The sequence below is a fragment of the Diabrotica virgifera genome, chromosome 7, assembly GCF_917563875.1.
Source record: "Diabrotica virgifera virgifera chromosome 7, PGI_DIABVI_V3a".
NCBI classification, from domain to species: Eukaryota; Metazoa; Arthropoda; class Insecta; order Coleoptera; family Chrysomelidae; genus Diabrotica; species Diabrotica virgifera.
Genome location: NC_065449.1, coordinates 57,507,892 through 57,530,319, shown reverse-complemented (window position 1 = coordinate 57,530,319; position 22,428 = coordinate 57,507,892). Strand labels below are relative to the sequence as shown.

Genomic DNA, 22,428 nt, shown 5'->3' with positions numbered 1-22,428 from the left:
AGGTTGAGAGTAAAAGAACCTCCTTGAGCCAAGAGTTCCCGGTAGCTGATTGCAGTTTCGAAAAAGGTAGAACACAGCATCACGACAGAAGCAGGAAACGAGAGCTATACGAGCTAGTTTCAGAGGAGAACATTACTGGAAGCCAGGACGAGGTTTTGATTGCAGCCAAGGATAGCAGGAAACGGGTCTTGTGTGAAGACATTCTCAGTTCACCAGAAAAAGGTCAGTCTCATTTGTTTGGACATGAATGTATGGATTTTTCGTAGTAAATACCACATTTAAAATTGAAGAAACATAATCAATAATATCAGAAAAGCTTCATCAAACTTAAATAGAATTGTTGCTAATAAATCATAATAGTTAAATGTTAATAAAAACTTTCAATTGGAAATCAAAAGGAAATAAGATTCCCATGTGTAAATGTTATGTTTAAGAATAATAAGATATAGCAAATATTAAGCAGTGATTGCCATTTAAATAAAATAAACAATATTTTGATTACACTTGTAACCCATATGTGTTATTATTTTACTCTTTTCTTTCCTATTCCGATTAGGAACCATTAAGAAATACTTAGAAGCCACGTAAGTAAGTAATTAATTTTATAAAAACCCCTGAGATTGAAAACATATTGATATGTGATCTGGTAAATTAATTAGATTATTATTAATGCATTGATTAAATTAAATGACATATGAAAATATTATCTCATATCAATAATCAAGATCACAACAGTATATCATCAAAATCGGCTGCAGGAAACATAGAGATTATTAATATAGATGTCCATACTACTCAAAAAATTTGGATTCGGCCTGGAGGGGGTTGTGTCACCAACAGGATATTTTTTTCCCTTATTTCTCTGAAATATCTCTGTTTCTTTACATCATTTAAAATGAACTCACATGCGCAACCCATTCAACATTCTGATTTTTGTTTGTCTGCTGATGTTTTTGGATCTGAGTAATTGCTTATTCCTTCCAAAAGCTTGATTGCCCTTCTGGATTCTCTCCTGTATTCTATCTTTGCTGCTCTTCCCTATTATTACACCTAGGTAATTGAAATTGGTTACTTCTTCAACTTTATATTTTCCCGTTATAATTAGTTCCCTTCCGGCTTCCCTGTTCAATTTCATGTATTTGGTTTTGTTTTCAAATTACTAATCCCACCTTTTTTGCTTCTACATCCAGCTTGTTTATTGCTTTTATTAAGTTTTCGTGCTACTAAAAACAATGCTACTAATAATTAATAAATCTATGACTTTTAGAGGTTATGATTATGACTTTTAGAGGAAGTCATAAATCTGACTTATAGAAGTGGTCAATTGGTCTAGTAATATTCTGACAATTATTAATGTATTATATTTTTGCCAAATTGTTGAATGTGTTTAATCGCAGAACAATTGTAACAATCTCAAGCAGTTTTGACTCTCTTTAAAATACCAGTAAATTGTACCTTATCAAACTAATTAAGCATTTAGGTGACTAAATGTAAATGTGATATCTAAAGTCAATAGTTTTATTTGCATAACAATATTTGAATTTCCATAGAATGTTAAATCTTTTTCAAAATTAGGTAAATAATGATATTTTGTATTTTGGCTTAAAATCGTCGTCTATATTGTCTTATGTTTGCAAAGGTTTACGTTTATTATTATTACGGCCTTGAATTTTTCTAAAATATTAAAATTAAAAATAATTTTTCTCTTATATATATTTTAAGTAATTATTTATTTCTTAATTTTAAAGGAAAGAATATATTAATTGGTCCATATTATATTTCTCCGCCCTGTATATTCTTCTTACTTAAACTATGTGACATACTACTTACTAGTCTCTTGTACTTCTTTCATTAAAATTCATTACCTGGACCTGTGCTCTTGACAAAAGCTAGCAAATCGCATTAACAAATTTCATATTAAGGCCATCGGTACATAATTCGCAAATATTTTACGGCTATTCCTACTTTTCTGTCTTTACACGGCAAATTACGTGTAGTAAAATTCACACTGGTATGGGTATTTAAACATTACTAGAATGACATTCTACTTGAAAATGTCATCATTAACTTAAAGAGATGGCTTTTGAATTTTCTTTAATAACTGATATTTGTATAATTGCAAATTATTAATTCAGTTGATAAATGGGATAATTTTTTCACTAACTATGTATTCAGTGATTGTAATAATTTATATGTACAACAAAAACTAATACTCAATCGAGAAAAGAGGAAAACTGTTAAAAGTGATTTTTTATTAATATATTGTTACTATGGAACGCTTACAATTTTGAACATCTTTAACAACATAATACTTGGATCACAGAATATATTATCCTGATGTATTCTATTATATCTTCAGATTGAATAAGTAGGACATTTCGATAAATATATTTTGACAACTAATAAAATATGAACTGAGATAACTATATATAACACTACATAACAACCACCTACTATAAATAGAGGACTATATTCTCCCACGCAAAACGTTAGTTGTGGCAGAGCTTTCCTTACTGCATGTTCCAGTGCGAAGTTAAACATCAGGGGGACGAGAGGATCTCCTTGTCTAAGCCCGGTGTCAATGAGGAATTCCTCCGACGTGGTGCTGCCAATTCTGATTCGTGCAGAAGCGTTCTCCGTGCTCACATATGCTAATCGTACCAGCTTTCCAGGTACTCCCATTTCTACCATAGTCTCCCACAATGCTTCTCTGCTTGTACACAGAATCAGAATACAACAGAATCGTAAGCTTGTTTAAAGTCCACGAAGATTTGGTGTACATCGCGGTTGAATTCCCAGTTTTTTTCCAACACCTGCCGTAGGATGAAGATCTGGTCTATCGTCGACCTTCCCGGTCGCATATTTACAGATGCTAGCGTGTGTAGACACCAGGGTGTTGAAATCAGTTAAGTTGGATTTATAGTTTGACGTAGCGTAGACGTAGACGCAACGGAGACGGAAGAAACGGACTGGAAACGTAAGAAAATAATATGCCAATTTATAATTCGACGTAGAGGAATTTTTGCGCATGAGTAGAAAGAATGACTTTCAACAACATAGCCTATGCTATAAATTATAAATTATACATTATACGAACCGTAAACAAACTTTGTGTTTATTTATTTATACTATTATTTATTATAATATATAGGTATCCGTTTTGGTGTTACATGGATTAGGAAATACACGAAGGTATGCTCCTTAGTGTCGTGGTATTTCCAACTATTTTGTTTCATTTCCTAGTCTTTAAAATGTTTAATGTTTATTGGATTTACCTATCGTATATGTGTGGTTAACCCAGAATTAGACTAATAAACTATTAGACTAATAAATTAGACTAAAAAAAAAAAATGGAATTGGGCAGGTCACATAGCGCGACTGAAAGACTCACGATGGACCAGAAAACTAATTGACTGGCGCCCAAGAGAAGACAAACGCAGCAGAGGACGACCACCAACACGCTGGATGGACGACATTAAACGAATATCCAAGAAATGGCAACAAGAAGCACAGAACCGTGAAGAGTGGCGAAGAATGGGAGAGACCTATGTCCAGCAGTGGACAGAAGAGGTTGTATGATGATGATGATATTTATCTGAAATATTGAAACTACACCATGATATATTTTTATTAAATTAATAACTTAATTGTAATAAATAATTAACAAAATTCGAATATGTTAATAAACACCTTATCCTTACAAAATGGATGAGGGCGTGTCCACTTTGGGCTTTGGGTGACAGAACCAAATTCTTGATTTTGATTGGCCAGACATAAGAAACGCAATGTAAAAGATGAAAGTTGGTGAACTCTTCCGTTACGTTACGTTTCTCTTACGTTCCGTCAGGCGCTTGCGTTCATTTATAAACAAGAGTACACAAAACTCGGTGTTGAACTTTTCCAGTGCGTCTACGTTACATCTACGTCTACGCTACGTCAAACTATAAATCCAACTTTAGGGTTTGGAAAAACAGTACATTTACAGATGCTAGCGTGTGTTGACACCACGGTGTTGAAATCGGTTAGGGTTTGGAAAAACAGTACGTTTACAGATGCTAGCGTGTGTTGACTCTAGGGTGTTGAAATCAGTTAGGGTTTGGAAAAACAGTACATTTACAGATGCTAGCGTGTGTTGACACCACGGTGTTGAAATCGGTTAGGGTTTGGAAAAACAGTACGTTTACAGATGCTAGCGTGTGTTGACTCTAGGGTGTTGAAATCAGTTAGGGTTTGGAAAAACAGTACATTTACAAATACTAACAGATCTGTACACCAGAGTGTTGAAAGCAGCTAGCTTTTTTAGTGGTTATACAACATGCATATGCTAACGGCTATTGACATTGATTTTATATACCTACTGCTGTGGAAAAATATTTAAGTGATTTAGGTATTAATAAATAATTAAACGTTGTTGGAATATAAACAATAATATATTAACACAAAAGAACAACATAAAAAATAATGTTGTTCTGAAGCTATTTCCTTGTGGCATTTTTATAATTAATTATTTAGATGGAAAATAAGCCACAATTAAATTGAAAAATAAATTTTTTTTAACGTTTTGATGCCCAAATCGGGTGTCGTTGTCAAAATACAAAATACTACTAAATTAAACAAAAATGTTGTTGCTTAGTAAAAAATTCTTCTAATAATAATTGAAGACCTAAGTGAAAGAAGGAGGTATGTTACAAAGCCTACCTTTTTAGATATGGGCAGTCAAAGTTTTTATTCCTCTACTTTTATCATGAAAATATTGTTTGTGTTATTTGGTTTTATTTATATTGCTATAAGCATTCCTTTACATATAATGTTGATAATTTGTTTTGATTTTTAGTATTTTTTCTAAAAATAAATAAAAACTGTACATACCTTTTTCCATTAATTTTAGTTTGTATAACTATCCTTTATCTGAATGGATGAAGGGGGTATGTGGCATGAAATAATGCTCTATATTCAGTTTTACAGAAATTTATGTTGCTATGTTCATGTTGGCTATCAAACTGGCTATAGTAATTTTGTTAATGGCAGCTCGGTAAAGGGATGTAGATGATCTGTTAAACCATTCTTACAGGTGTCTAAGCCATGACGGTCTTCTGCGACCTGGCCTTTCTTCTTCGACCTGGCGTTTCTTCTTCCGTCTACCTTGCCTTTTTTATTAATAGCTACCCTAGCCTTAGCTATATTTATAAAAAAATTTAAACAAATTAAAAAAATCAATTTTTTGAGCCTATGTACATTATTTTAGGTTCTTTTGATCATTGGAAACAAAAAAGGTCTTTTGTAATTTTTCTCTAAAATTAATAGTTTTCGAGTTATAAACAATTTAAATCTGAAAAAGAAGAAAAATGTTTCATACCTCTTTCTTTCATTCAAGAATAATTGTATTCTACATGTTACATACCTCCTTCATCCACTAGAATATCTCTTATTAAGCTTTTTAGAGGTAGAGTGAAAGTGGCATAATATGTTAAGTATATGTTAAGTTACATACTACCTTCATTCACTAAGAAACTCAAAATTTTAGAAAATGTTACATATCTTCTTCTTCCACTTAGGTCTTCAATTTATTTAATTTGACTCATTTATATTGGCAATTCAGACATATATTATACATTTTAAAGTATTTTTTACTAAGCAACAACATTTTTGTTTAATTTAGTAGTATTTTGTATTTTAACAACGATATCCGATTTCGGCGTCGAAACGTTAATAAAATTATTTTTTTCAATTTAATTGTGGCTTATTTCCCATCTAAATAGTTAATTATAAAAATGCAACAAGGAAATAGCTTCAGAACAACATTATTTTTTATGTTGTTCTTTTGTGTTATTTGTAAATGTACTGTTTTTCCAAACCCTAATTAATTTCAACACCCTAGTGTGAACACACGCTAGCATCTGTAAACGTACTGTTTTTCCAAACCCTAACCGATTTCAGCACCGTAGTGTCAACATGCGCTAGCATCTGTAAATGTACTGTTTTTCCAAACCCTAACTGATTTCAACACCCTGGTGTCTACACACGCTAGCATCTGTAAATATGCTTCCCTGTCTGAATCCGCTTTGGTAGTAGCCTATTATAATTATTTCCTCTTTTCCTCTGCGTATGGAGTTAGTCTTCTAAACAGTATTATGGATATAATTTTGTATGTTGTATTGATTAACGATATGCTTCTATAGTTCCGACATATTTGTTTGTCTCCCTTCTTACGAATAAGTATTATATGGCTTTCATGCCAGTATTTCGTTATTTCTTCTCTTTACCAGACTTCTCTTATAAGATGATATATCTCAAGATGTAGTTTTTCTCCCCCTTTTTTAGCAGTTCCGCCTGTATGCCGTCTGGGCCTGGGGCTTTATGTTTTTTTAGGGACGAAATTGCGAACTTTACTTCAGCTAGTGTGGGCCCTGATGTTTCAGGTTCGGCTAACACGTACTGTCTTTGTTGCCCTGTCTTTGTGGGGTTTTCTGTATTTAAGAGTTGCTCAAAATACTTTCTCCATTGGCGGTTTATCTCTTCGTCTTCTGTGAGCAATTGTCCTGCATCGTCTTGAATAAATCTTGGGCTATTGGGCGTGTTGCTCGTCATTGTTTTTAGGTCCCTAAAAAACTGTCTAGACTGACCGGTTTTATGTTACTCCTAGAGTTGCTGTATTGGTGCTTCTAGGTATTGTTTCTTTGTACTAAGATGTAGAAAAGTGGAAAACATTATCGAACGGATCACAAGGCAAAAATGGAGATGGGTGGGACATGTTGCAAGAATGAAAGTCTACAGATGGACAAAAAAGTTGCTTAACTGGAGACCACGGGCAGACAAACAAAGCTGACTAACCAAGTAGCGATTGGCTACCCCAGCTAATTGAAATAACATTCGAAAATGTTACCTCAATCATCTAAGATAACCATCGTCACACCCTAAGCTTAGCTCAGTCACTCAGGTGTGTGTTCGTCTTGTCCTAACCTTAGATATGAACTCTGAAAATTTTGAATGGAAGCAAACAAAACAATAATTTTAACTAATCATGTTTATTGTTCATAAAGATATAATAAAAATATGACTTAGTAAATTGCATTAACAAATGTAGGTATTCAAATTCTTGCCAAAAACTAACAATTCTGGATTATACTTATGACTTTTGGTAGCTGATGGTAACTTCTTGATGTCGTATGGTACTGCTGTGGACTTCTCTTGACCTGGGCAGATGTTGTGGCCCTAGGTCAGGGCAGCTACGGTCCTAGTGGTGTCATACTTAGATGCTGGGTGCTGCTGTCTAGTTGCGATGCATTCATGAAGTCCAGCCTTTGTAGTTCCATCACCGGTGATGAGGATGGCTTGAAGCTCCCGAAGGGAGGAAGGTGATCTTTATCCCAAAAACTGTAACAGTAAAACCCTATCAACAATCAAGAAGAAAACCAAAGAAGAAGACCCAACGCGATGGAGCGATCACCTCAAAAGAATTGTGAGCAATTTAGTAGCAAAGGCGCAGAACAGAAGATTGAAATATTTGGAGGAGGTCTATATTCAGCAATGGAAAAATCAAGTGCTCTTTGTATAGACCAAACAGCAGTATAATATTGTCAAATGCACCATTAAAACCTAAAAATCCTGTAAGAGCTATTTTGAGGTTGCGAGGTTTAATTGAAGAAAAGTGAGGCTTTCAAAATGTGGCTTTATCGTCGAATCCTGAAGATATCTTATACCGATCACGTTACTAATCAGGATGTTTTATTGGGAATCACGGCCGCCGACATGAATGAGCGGGCCCCGGTAAGAAGTGAAGAACGGGCCCTCGGCAAAAAGTGAAGAGCTAAGAAATTGTTTAATTTTTATAGAAATACAATTATTATCAATAATAAATAATAAGAAACCATTCAAATTTTATTAAGTTTTGATTATATTTTATAAAAGTGAAAATCTTTATAAAACATGTGTTTTCCGAGTTTTCTGATTGACAAAGTTGTCTATAATTTTCGAAAAATCGCATGATTTTACTAAATCATTCTCAATGCACAAAGTTGATAATTGATAGGTCAGTTAATTGATCCTGTTTCATTATAGATCTCATAGCATTTTTTATGCGCTTCTGCTTTGGTCTTTCATCTTCTGCGACTGGCACCGGTAATGTGCAAAATATTCTTACCGCAATAACAACATTAGGGAATAATGATTCCAATTTGAGATGTTAAATTTTATTAAATCTATTGAAGAGGGTCAAGATTCACCAATATTAGCCTTGTAAATACCTCTCAAATGAAAAATTTCATCTATCAATTCTTCACTGATGTCTTCTTTATAAAACTCGCACAGTATATTAATATATTTCTTAATATTACCGTCATATTCATCTCGAAATCTCCATAAAATGTTAAAGAGCGAATGAATTTCAATCTATGACAATATTAAATATTAAATATTAATATTAAATATTAAACATTTTGCAGAAATCATTATAATATTTTGCAGACTTCTTGCGCCGTTTTTTTTATTTGATGTAAATTCTGAATTTATTCCATAATTGCAACTAATTTAGATTCTTCAACAATGGAAGACCATGAATGTCTGACTTTTTGTAAATCTTCTAGAAGCCCTGATACCTATACATATTTTTAATCTCCTTATCCATAGTTACCTGACTGCACTGTAGTACTTGATACCTGTGATTTATTGCTGTTAATATTTTAAACCAAATCGATGACTTTAGTTCACATTCAAATTTGTTAATGTATTTTTTTATTTGGTTTAGATTTGTTTAAAGAAAACGGGAAAAATTACATCTTTGGTCTGGTCGACACCGGTCCCCTTACATCGTCGGACTCCGGTAAAATGTACCGGCTGTACCGCCCTCTCGGTGGGTCTGTTAGGAATACAAAAAGTAAAAGAGCTGTTAACCACAATAAAAACAGCCAAAATCGAATACCTTTGTCAAATTATGATGAACAGTGAGATATATGGACTGCTGAAACTAATATTACAGGGAAAAGTAGAAGGAAAACTCGGACCAGGAAGGCGAAGGATTTCCTAACTGAAAAATCTAGGTACGTGGTTCAACAGAACAACCACAAATCTTTTCAGAGCAGCAGTGTGTAAACTACAGATTGCCATGATAGTCGCCAACATCTGAAACGGATAGGCACCACAAGAAGAAGAAAACTTTTAGGGCTTGTGTTAAATTTATGGAGAGAAATTTATGTAAAATAACAAAAAAGTATGAAAAAATGCTGTATAATTTTCAATGCTGTATTCAATATATAACACCGGAGTGATTCCCCCAGATTGGCTCAAATCCATCTTTGTAGCAATACCTAAAAAACACAATGAGAGAAAATGCTCAAGAATATCGATTAATTAGCCTAATGAGCCACACTCTTAAAATTTTCCTAAGAATACTAAGATCTCGAAGATACCCAATTTGGTTTTAGAAATGCTATGGGAACCAGGGAAGCACTTTTTGCGCTTAAGATCCTATTACAAAAATGCCGTGACAAAATAAAAGATGTATTTGCATGTTTCGTGGACTTCGAAAAGGCATTCGATAAAGTATAGCATGTAAAATTAATGCAAATACTGAAAAATATCGAAATAGATGACGAAGGATATTCGTGTATTTAAAAATTTGTACTGGAATCAAACTGCTATCATAAAAATTGGAGATAACTACACCGACGAAATCTCCATACAACGAGGAGTCATACAAGGGTTATTTTGTCGCCAACATTGTTTAATATTTACTAGAACCAGTTATTTAAAAAGGCACTTGAGAGACAGCCATATGGGTAAAAATCAACGGGGAACTACTTAATGTGATTACATATGATATGCAGACGATACAGTAATTCTGTCAAATAATATTGAAGGTCTCCAAATTCTGCTTGATCGTATTCACGAGGTAGGAGAGGAAATGGGCATTAAAGTAAACTCAAACAAAACCAAATTTTTAGTGTTTAGTCGTGACTCACATTCCGATGCAAAGTTTCAATTAAACGGAGTCCAAGTTGAGACAGTTCACAAAATGACATATTTGGGAACTGTGATAACGGACCAACTAGATCCAGACATAGAAATAAAACGTAGAATAGCAATGACTAAAACTACTTTTATGAAAATAAAGTCATTTCTTTGCAATAATCATCTCAGTTGGAACTAAGACAAAGAATGGTTAAGTGCTATGTTTGGTTCGTACTTTTGTATAGTGCAGAAGTGTGGACGCTAAAAGTATCGATCATGAACAAAATTGAAGCATTGGAAATGTGGATTTATATACGAATGCTGAAGATATCTTGGACAGCAAGGAAAACTAATGAAGAAGTACTAAGGATGGTCAACAAAGATAGAGAACTGCTAAAGACTGTTAAACAGTGAGGGGAAGTCGATATAAAATATTACAACTGATCCTTAAAGGCAAAATAGGGGGCCGTAGAGGTGTAGGAAGAAAACAAGTTTCTTGGTTAAAAAACGTTCGAGAATGGACTCAGATACCAAATGCTGGACAATTATTCCATATTGCAGAATATCGAGAAGCCATATTCCATATTGCAATGGTGATCGCCAACGTCATATAATTCTGATATGGCACGTGAAGAAGAAGAATAATTTTTTCCACGTGACATCAAGCACCTTTCTGTTTCAGTCAGACAATCATACCATCAGTAGCACAATGCATTATCTAAACTAAAGAAAAATACCCAACGATCTAAAAACAATGAAGCTCTGGATTACATTATAATCTGGAGTAAACACTTTAGTCGCGTTTGAAATTGTAACGCTGATAATCTGCCCCTCTTATACAGGTGTTTGTTGATAAGAGATGTGACGCAACGGTAGAGTACTTATGCTAGCGGTTACGTGTCACATAGTACAGGTACTACGCCCACAGCGACAAGTGAAAAACTTCTTTTGGTCTCTGTAGTGTCCCGGTGTCATTTTTACCCTTGTAAGTATTAAACATAGGTAATTGATAGATCTTCATTAAGTTAATGTGAATTGGAATTATTTATGTGAATATTATTTTAATCATTTGGAGTATATAATGAAATTACTTAAAAATATTTTAATAAAAATTTTAGAGAGGGAAGAGTAAAAATCAAACAAGCTTATATTTTTCTAAAACATTTTTTGTTAGTTTATAAATAGGTTAAAGTAAACATTTTCTACTCACAGATTTAGCCGCTAATTGTACATTAATTGTTTAAAAAATAAAAACTGTTTTGTATAAATAATTTTAAAAATATCGCTGAATTCATCATTTTACTTTGATCAAAAATGTTTCTATATTATGCTGAAGCCGAGTCTGATATTACAATTTGAAAAATAAAAAAAATTATTAACTCTTATACAGTATGTCTGCGTAACTTGGATCCATATGGGAAACTATTTTATTATCAATTTTACGAAAAAGTTATTCTTCATAAATTGCTCTGCATGGTCTAGAATCTAAAATCACATATAAAATTTTATCAATTTTATACGAGTTATGTCAAAAAATATGAATTTCGTTCAAGAGTAAAGTACCTTACATTTTACAATACCGATCATTGTTATTATGAAAAGTTGTTTATAATTAATTAGCCCTTTAAATTTGAGTAATATCCTCTTAAAAGTAGTAGTAAGTACAAAGTTTTCAAAAATTATATATTTTGAGACGTCGTATCATTTGAATAAAATTGTTGAGATTTTTTTTTGTTTTAATGAAATGTCGTTTAGTACGATGTTTGAAAAGTAATTTGTGCAAGTTTGAGATTTTTATATTTAAAATTGTATTAGTAACACATTTTTAAATAATCTTTAAACAACATTCATGTAAGTCCTAATTTCTGCCCACACGATACTTTGTAGTATAACTACAACATAGCTTTACTGTTCTTCTTTCATTTCCAATTTGTATAATTTAATTTGATTATTTCGTTATAAATAAAGATTAAATTTTATAATATGATTTTATTTGTACAATTTTTTGAATTGTTCAATGGTCAAGTCAGTTTTTTTTTCTAAAATTTATATTTTCGTTGGTATTTTAAAAAACAACTAATTTTGCAGTTCATTTGTTTAATAAAAAAAATTAAGCAACGATTTTTGGAATAGAACATTTTGATATGTTGTTTATTATACATTTCTTAATGCAATTATAAAAGTTCTATCTTGTTTGATTTTTCCGTAAGTAAAAACTACATTAATTCCACTAACTCATAGTCAGAAAAAACATCCTCATACTCAGAGCATTCAAATATTAGGATTTACTAACGAAAGTTTTACTTTTAATATTAACAATATTAAAAATAAAACTTTATCAGAACTAATATTCTGGTTACACCAATCGTGGCTTCTAAAAATTTGCAAGCAAAACGAATCGAACCAATCTTTGTTGGAATTTTACTGTGCCAATGGTGTTAACCAGAAGATTAGTTCTGTTTAATAGTTTAATATTGTTAATATTAAAAGTAAAACTTTCGCTAGTCTTTAGCAGATGCCGCCACGGCATCCATGCTATCATAATCTTTCGTTTGTGGGTCGAGGCTGACGGCCAGAATTTTAGTGGTTCAGAGAGAATCAAATAATGTGCTCTCTGAAGAGCCTCTACCAAGAGTTGAAACTAGTTAGAGCACTTTTGGCGCTCTATGAACTAACTAAAACTAAACTTGTTTCGATTCACAACGAAATGATTATTTATTAATAAGATTTACATAAATATAAATTGGTTGTTAAAGATAGATTGAGGTTAGAATCAATATAATATTCTAACCTCATTTCTAATCAATTTTCAATGTTTTTAAAGGGTAAGATTACTATAAAATTTTCAAAAAATATTTTTTAATGCTAATGTTTTTGTTATTACGTAAAACATGGTTTGAACCTTAAATATTAAAGGGAAAATTTTGGGTACCTTTTTACAACTAGTTTTTGAAATTCCAAACTTTTTCCCGAGCTCAATATCTGCAGATCGTTAAACCTTTTATTACTAACTACTCTAATTAGCCTGATCAAATAAAATAAAATCAAAATGTAATTCCGTACAGGTTGGAATAAATTTTATATCAAAGTTAGGTGAAAACAAAAGATATTTTCAAGAAAGATCTGATTTATTTAAGGGGATCCTTGTTTAAATAGTGAAAAATGGGCAATTTTTGCACAGAATTTACTTTTTTAACTGCTGCGGTGATTAATGTTTTTATGAAGATTTTTATGAAGATGCAAAGATGACAGAAAAAGCTTTCATTTAAGACTTACTAAATTAAATTTGACCCTTAACTTATTTAAATAATGATAAATAAAGCTTTAAAAACAAATTTGCAAAAAATTGTTATTTGCGTTATAAATAAACATTAAAAATAATAAATAAATAAAATAAATGAAAACTTTTTGCCTGACAATTGGTGGGAGAATAGATTGCAATATCTTTGTTAAATGGACCAATTTCAATGTTTTTTTTTTGTAATTTGGGCAACATATAAAAATAATAACATTTGCATGACCCTTTTGCAATAAATATTCATTAATGTGTTATAAATTTTTTTTTATAACAGCCTCCACTTTCAACAGCAGCTTTTTGAATTTTTCTTCTGACATTCGTAAATGGTTTCTATAATCTTCCTAATACTCTAACGCTAGACCCTTGAGCAATGTTTTGATGCTTCCAATCTATGTCGTTTTAGAATCCACTGTCTCACCCAAAAACAAAATTTATTATGACATATTGTTCATATTATTAACAACTATTGTCAGTTCTTAGAAAAACTGCAAGAATGTATATGTTACAGTTCAAGTTGATTCTACAGTTGGAGTTGACTATTCCTGGTTCGAGTCAACTCAAACGGCTGGTTTTAGTAAAAGTTGATTTTAAATATAACATGCACATTGCACATTTTTATTCAACATTTCCTAGTAAAAGTAGACTCCAACTAGGAAGAGTATACTCTTCCCAATGCCATTTAGTAAGAGTTGATTCTTCCCAATTATTAAGTTAACATTTACTATGGTTTGTTTTTAAACCAGGAGGAGTAAACTAAAAAGACAGATTCACACCCAAGAACGTCACTAGAAAAATCACCAGATACATCTTCTTTTTTGATTGATCATATCGGCCTTCGACAGTAATCCATGCATATTATATTACACTAATAGGTCGCTAAAGAGTTCTGAAAACAACTGTTTTTTTATGAAAGTACACTAAAAATCTAAAAATTAAAGGAATAATACAGAAAACACAAAAAATCGCCGATATGAAATGCCAGTATAGTGTCAAAATTTCATAATTTCGTAAACTTGTCTGAGGTTGGACCAATTACAAACAAGCATCACAGCGCGTCAAATTTGAATTACTCCTCTTGGTTTAAAAACAGACCATAGTTAAAGTGCACTCCAACTGGGATGAGTAGATATGCATCTAAAAATCTAAAGTGTAAACTAGTAAATAGTTTAAATAAACTTTTTATTATTTGTTGCCACATGGCAAAAAGCTGTGGCATTTTGAATTGCATTTCACATTTTTCTTCTCGCAGAAACATTTGTTGGACATGCACTTTATCTGGCAGGAGCATCTGAAAAATTCTTGTCCAGTTCCTGACCGGCACCGAGAGTTCATTTCACTGAATACTAATTGCTTAACGACCATTCCTTTCTTTTTGTGTTTCAACTATTGAATGCAGGGCTCACATAAGGTTATAAAAAGCGCAATATCTTTTACTGTGATCTTTCATACTTTGTCTTTAGTTGATTATTCACTGTATTTCTTCCTCCATGTTCTGTGCATATGTGTGCTTCATTCAGAACTGAGATACGTCACTGTCATGTACATAATACCTAATCAATCTCATTTCAGTCACAGGGTGGATCAATTTAGAAACACTATTCACTTCAATAACATCATATCTTTTAAAAAACGTGTGATGATTACTTTCTTTTTAGATTTAGCCTTTAGCTTTCTGACTTTTTTAATGAATTCTTCTTCATATTTGCTTTTGATAGTGTCAAATTATTTGCTTGTGACCTCAAACGCTCATCTCTTAGCTTCTCATGAAGAAGATCCGCATGGGTGTGTGGCATTTTAAAAACAATCAATAGTAACTCGAAAGTCATAAAAACTTTTGAAACACCTAAAATTAAAAAAGAAATAAAAACTAAGTATTTGAAAATTTCAAAAGCGGAACCATCACAAAAACAAGCACCAGATTCTAGAAATAAAGTGTTATAGAGTTGATAACAGTGAAAACAAAGAGATGCACACGCATCAAAAAGCGCAGGTGATTCTACAGTTACTGAATATATTCAGGAATAGTCAACTCAAACTAGTAAGAGTTAATTCTCTTTTTCCCGAGATCTACTTTCACTAACAAGGGTTAGGAAGAGTCTACTTTAACTAGTAAAAGTTGAATTAAATTTTTTCAAATCAACTTTTACTGCTCGTTTTAGTTTGAGTTGACTCGAACTAGGAATAGTCAACTCTAACTGAGAATCAACTTGAACTGTAACATATACATTTTCAAGCACAATGACGTTCAACTTTATTTTTGGTTTCACTTGTTGATTCAATTTTAATTATTGAAATATGTGAACAATAATTAATTCAACCTGTTTTCAACTTTTGTTGATCAACTAAAATTGGTCAACTAAAGTTGAGTTGTGGGAACGCGCATTTAGATATAATAACCGATAAAGGATGAATTATTTGTACCTACTTTTTACTTTTGAGTCTGGATCCAACTACAGTTTTTCTGCCCAGTATCGGGCTACATCTTCATCCTTTGTATTTTCTGTATTTCTGGGCTGTATTTTCCCAAATTCACAAAGTGCTTCGTTATGTCTTTATAAACCATTTAATGCGGTTTAAAAAGAAATCCCACAGAGCGTTGGCGCGGCAGGCTGAGTGAAATAGAAAAATGTAACAGAAAAAGATAAAAACTGGCGACTGGATTCAACGCAAAGTGAAATAGATTCAACGCAACGTGAAATAGCGAAATTTCTCTCAAAATTTGTTATTTATGATCTTTAAGCTAATACCAAACCCTAGTTTATTGCCTCTGTACACTATTGTTAATGTCCTGAGGAGCCTGGACCTTTTTCCGATGAATTGTCGGTAAAGTGAGACAGTTCAAATAAATTTAACATACAGGTGTTAAAGTGTCCCCCTTTCGACTGGACACAAAATGGAATAAAATTTCTACCGCTCGTTGACGGTGTGGGGACAGATTCTTGGGGACATGATGGTCCGACTGATTTTAATTTATTAATTTTACAGTACTTTTATATTCCTATCTGAGGATGCAAAAACCTTGCCGACCCTGTCTCTAAGGCTACGAGCCGCCACTTTGGGGTGCCAAATGTGTTCTGTTTCCTTTTCACGATTAAACATTTTCTATCTCTCTTTGCCGACGTTTAAATTGGTAAACCGCTTTAACACGTTCTTCAACGCGTCGTTGGTAATCAGGTGTTCCACATTCTGTATTTCCCCACGTTCACAAGGTGAATCGTTGTACTCCATTTAATGAGGTTCTGTTTTACAGAGGCAACGCTAGTGCGTATGGTTCAGGTGCCAGGGTCTATAGTCCAGGTTCATTTCATGAGGTGGTTCTGGGTATAGAGGGAACAGTTCGGGTAGTTCGATGCTGATGTTTCCTTGATTTAAGCCGGCTGGTTCCTGACGGTTCGTCAAACCTGTATAATTATTGGTGTCTTTCATCTAAAGTTTGCCTGAACTTCTCCACATAATGCTACGTCTTTCTGGTGATGTCAATCCAGCTGCTCGGTACAGTGGGGATAAAGTGGTAGCTTTTCTACATGTTTCGTTTAATGCAGTGGTGACTTGTTGGTCATGTCTAAATCTACCCCAGACGGGACAAGCATATTTCCCTGCTGAGAAACATAAGGCCTCAGCTGTTGATTTTAAGACCTGTAGGTTTGCACACCACTTGCTTCTTACAAGTTGCGCAGAAGGTTGTTTCTCGTAGTGACCTTTTGTCTTGTACCCTGACAGTGGAATTTATATGTTAGTGACCGTTCTAGTATGACTTTAAGATATTTGGGCCTATCAGTACGTTCCAAGTGTTGTCTCTCTCAAGTTACAGTCATATTTACTTGCGTCAAATGGTTGTTGATATAATACTTGGGTTTTAGTAAGGTGGCTAAGGCTAATATAACTATTCTCCAGAGGCTAGGAAAAGACAAAGAAATAATTAACACCGTAAAGAACAGAAAATTGGCTTACTTTGGCCACATTATGCGTAATGAAAAATATCGACTGCTGCAGTTGATTCTACAAGGCAAGATTGAGGGCAGGAGAGGCCCTGGACGTAGACGTATATCCTGGCTGGCCAATCTTAGGAAGTGGACTGGTCTAACGTCAACTGATCTATTTCGAGCTGCCGTAAATAGAATAAGATTGGTCAATGTGGTCGCCAACATCTCCAGAAGATAGGCACTTTTAGAAGAAGAAGTAAGGTGTGGTTTTAATGAGTTTTGTTTGTAGTAAGTTGACATCATATTTAAAGCCTTTTCTATTGTCGAATCTACTTGTGTGAGAGTTTGAATTAGTTGTAACTGATATTGACATGTCAAATTCATTCCTTGAGTAAGCGAATATTCTTTAATATTATCACTAGTTGTTTAAAAATTTATGTCAAGATCACAATATTTAAAATTTATTTAAATTTTCCATTTTTTAAAAAGGTTTTTGCTTTGATAATGAAAAGTCAAGACGGAACGGATAAATTAATATTATCAGTGTATACTGGTGAACGAATATAACCGTGTAAATATGAATAGGTGTACAAATTTATAAATACAATTTTAATGGTGATAATTATCTACAAACGCGGCCCATTTTATTTACATTCCTATTATTATCGTACCTTGCATATAGTATATCAGTACGACTGTTGACAACTATGGTAATAAGGCTGGAAACTTGATAAAATTCATCGACTATATTGGCTCAAGGTCTAAGTACTATGGTCGTTTTATATTAGTGTAGCCGTCTTTATGAATTTTTAAAAATTACTTATGTATTACTTAAACAAGGTTATTTTTTAGGTGATAATATTTTTATTTATTGTTCGATTAAAATAACAATAGTAGTTGATATAATATCATTATATAATATAATATCAGGAGCGTCATTTGAAATTTTGTTTGGGGGGGGGGCAAGCACTATATATACAATACATCATTATAGATGATGTTATGATGAATATTGATGCATTTTTTGTAAATTTCAGTCATTTTTTAGGGTCAGGGGGGGGGGGCAGGTGCCCCCCCTGGACGACCAAATGACGCCCCTGTATAATATATAGAGAGGTGCAAAATTATGGAATACATTAATTTTTTCGAGAATAGAATACTTTGGAGAAAAATCCCGAGACAGATCGATTTTTATTTTTAAATTATGATTTTTTGGCAGATACATCATACCAGTGATATACCATATCCATCTGGGCGTGATAACGTAATCGATGATTTTTTAAATAAGAATAGGCATCATGTGCTAGCTTATTTGAAAGGTTATTCAATTCTCTATTCAGTAATATAAGCATTAACCCAATTATTCATACAGGGTGTCCAAAATAATAATTTTTGAATTTAATAAATTGTCATAACAAGAAGTAGATATGTATGTAATTTCTTTAATTCAAATAACATTTTCCTGCTGTTAAAAAAGAGAAAAAAATGTTTAGTTGACAAATAAACATTGCTTTTCGCATTCGATAATTCAATATTCAAGCTGCCACTTGGCAGTTTAAACATTTCATTTGAACGAAAAGCAATGTTAATTTGTCAAGTAAATTTCTTTAATGAATAATATTAAATACATTTTTTTCTGTTTACTGACAACAGTAAAATGTATTTTGAATTAAATAAATTAAATACATTCTTCTTTTTGTGTCAATTCTTTTAATTAAAAAATAGTTTTGGACACCCTATCTAAATATGTTATTGTTTATATTACTGAATAGAGAATTGAACAACCTTTCAAATGAGCTAGTAGACGACCCCTATTCTCATTTAATAAATCATCGATTACTTCATCACGTCGAGATGGATGCCGTCACTACTATTATGTGTATGCTAAAAAATCATAACTTGAAAATAAAAATCGAACTGTCTCGGGATTTTTCTCCAAAGTGGTCTGTTCTCGAAAAAATGAATTTATTGCATAATTTTGAACCTCTCTGTATATATAACATATTACGTTATTTTTAATCAATTGTACATATATATCTATATAATAAAATTAGTGTAAACGTAATTACGCGGTATATCTCCTTTTCATTCCTTATTTCTTAGTAAGTGCTTACTCAGTTATATCTCCCCTCTTTCTCTCCTATGGCGCTACAGCCCAAATCGGGCTCTCGCCTCCCCGAGTATCTGCCTCCAAGTATCTCTCTCCCTGGCTGCTCTTCTCTCTCCTACAGTTGTCCACCCTCAATATCTCTTTAGCATCGGTTCACACTTAGTCTGTCCACCTCTTACGTGGTCTTCCTACTGACCGACGTTAGGATTCTTTGCAATATTGCTATAAGTCATGGTTGAACTTTATTCTCCATACAGTTATATCTCCCATATTCCCATAAATTGATACATACAGATATAAATATACATAATAATTTCGTTGTAAAACGATACAAGAGCCGTCTTATATTTCAGTTCGTTCAGAGAATGCCATAAGCACTCTAACCGGTTTCGAACCTTGTTAGGTTCTTATCAGAGGAGCAGACTCTCAAATCGCACTTTGTCCATATTTTGACATTTTGACTTAGAGGTGGCATTGGATTCGACAAAACATCATTCATTAATTTACACACTCCTAGACATTCCAAGCGTACTATTTCACGTATATTTTTGGCTTCAAAAATCACCTAGATAAACAAAACGCATTTTGTCCATTACCGAGAGACAAACGAATAGCACTATTTTGGACAAAATGCGATTCGTTTGTCTTACAATGCTATTTTACCATGTACCGACTATATTTTGCATTTTGTGTGGCAGATATTTTAACAAAACCTCCTGTTTTTTATACATGGCTTGAGCATGAAGCAGGAAGAGGTAAGGTAGAAATAATTTCCGCGTTGACTGGCTTTCTAAAAAAAACTGATTTAAGAAAGGACAAATGCGTAAGCTAGGCTCTGATTGGACTTTGTATGACATAAAGCCTGCAGTACTTTCACTCAAAAAAGTTATAGGCATCAGTAAAACCAACATATAGGCAACAGAGGTTTTGTACAGAAATAATGACTCTTCTAAAAAGTTTTTTAAGTTTACTTCAACCAAAGTAACATAGTTCTGCCAGAATTGCCAATGAAGCATGCTGTTAAGAAGAAAAAGCTGTGAAGATGAAGAAGAAAGTTTCTGCCTTCTGGAGGACGACATCCATGCCATATGATTTTTTTTAAATTTTATATATTGCTTTCCAAACACGCAAAAATGCATCTTTAGTTCATATTTTTATTTTAATCAGTTAGGGACAATCAAACTACATTTTGTCCTTAAACACGTTGACGACAGTGCGCCAAATATATAAGCAAGTGTTGTGACACTATTTTATATTTTTCAAAGTAGATTAGGGAAATGGTTGAATTTTTTGAGTTGAGTTTTTAAAATTTTTTGTAAACATGTGGATGACGACCATGGACATCATGTCACATTTAATATGCATCTGTATACCCTATTCCACGAATATACGACTGTGTTGGATTATTTCGACAACGAATATTTTATTGTGCAAAATATGAAGAACGAAAATAAATTGCAAATTACATTGCTGTTTATTGGAATAATTTAGAGCCATTTACTTTCGTACTTCTTATGTTGCACACTGAAATATTCGTTGTCGCGATAATCCAAAACAGTCGTATGTTGGTGGAATGAACCATAGATGTAATGTGACATTTTTGTCAAAACTCGTTATTTTAAAAACGACGTCTGTAGACGTTGTGTCACATTACATCAATGAAAATTAGACGTCTATAGACGTTCTGTCCGTCAACGTGTTAAAGACAATCAAATGGCGTTTTGTTCATCAAAAAAAATTTTTTTTTAAAACTAATTAAGTGTGTTATAAACAAGGCAAATTGATAATAAACAAGCTGAAAAAGCGAGCATTATCATAACGAAAACTTTGTTGAAAAGTTGTTTAGAATTAATAATTATGTTTTAATGTGCAATTATATCATTCTAATTTAAATGTTATGAACTATAAAGGCACTTTACTCTTGATCGAAATTCATATTCTTATATACCTGGTATAAAATTAATATAATCTTATATATGATGGTTGCATCATAAATCTTAGAGCATGAAGAGCTTTTTATGAAGAATATCTGTTCTTCGTCAAATTAAAAATAAAAGAGTTATAAATGAAAATGTTGTTGTTATCCATAATTTGAGAAAAATCTTCAAATATTTTTTTTCATTAGAAGGATGTAATTGCACATATCAGACCATAATTTTTTATTCCAAACAATATTATTTCATATAGTCGGTTCGCTAAACTCAGACACAACTGGCTAGTGATTTTAGTCAATAATTTTGCCAATTTTGCAAAAAAAAATAATTACTAAATAGTTATTAAGTACCTACTAAATAATTAGTAATCTTGCCAATTTTGGCAAAATTGGCAAAAAACAAAAAAATTACCTACTAAACTCACTAGCAAGTTGTGTCGAGTTTAGCGAACCGACTATTCGCGGTGTGCAAGTACTTGGAAGGGATACGCGAAACGATCGTGCGCAAATAGCGGAGAAAAATTGCAAGTTTCTTAAATAATTCATATTATTGTCAATTGAAATTGTCAAATTGACGTACATTTCATACCTATTGTCATTTAAGAAGAAAAATTATATATTGCTCCACAATATTGATATGATATGCAATTATTATATAAAGGTAAATTTAATTAATTGTATTTTGCTTGCAGTAGTGCATTTTAATAACTAATTTATATTTACTACATACAATTATTTACGTTTTAATAACATAATCTAAATCTTATTTTTTCTTCTTATTATTTTTTTTGGACTATGGCCTTGACAATTATCCAGTAACCAGGACCATATGATTGGCCAATATAATTAAAAGTGCGAATAAAAGTGCAGAGCGTACAAACCAGGTGTCGCTTTTCCGAACTTGCACGGTCCCAATAATAACAATTTTCATTTCATAACGAATGTAACAGTCCATTTATCATTTAAACCTTTTTAAAGCTGTTAATAAATTATTGCTTTTAAAATATACTCAAATTGTATTTTTGAACATCTTATTTATTTTATATAATAATTAAATTCACTATCAAATGTCATTGATATTTTATTAATACTTAATTTAAAATTTAGTTTGACATTCACGAAGTGTCAAACTTCAATGTAAATAACCTATGCTTTGCTTAACAAATCGATATTAAAAAACTAGCCTACTTACTAGCAACGATTTCAGCTGAGGTGTAGT

At 32.5% G+C, this 22,428-nt stretch overlaps 1 long non-coding RNA gene across 1 annotated transcript in view; it reads left to right on the top strand.

The window, feature by feature from the left end:
- Positions 1–10,831: 10,831 nt before the first annotated feature.
- LOC114330867 (uncharacterized) overlaps positions 10,832–22,428 on the top strand; it is a 45,990-nt gene continuing 34,393 nt past the window's right edge. Inside the window, exon 1 of the long non-coding RNA XR_007699191.1 lies at positions 10,832–10,930. This is a non-coding gene — a long non-coding RNA (uncharacterized LOC114330867). The remainder of the gene's footprint in view (positions 10,931–22,428) is intronic.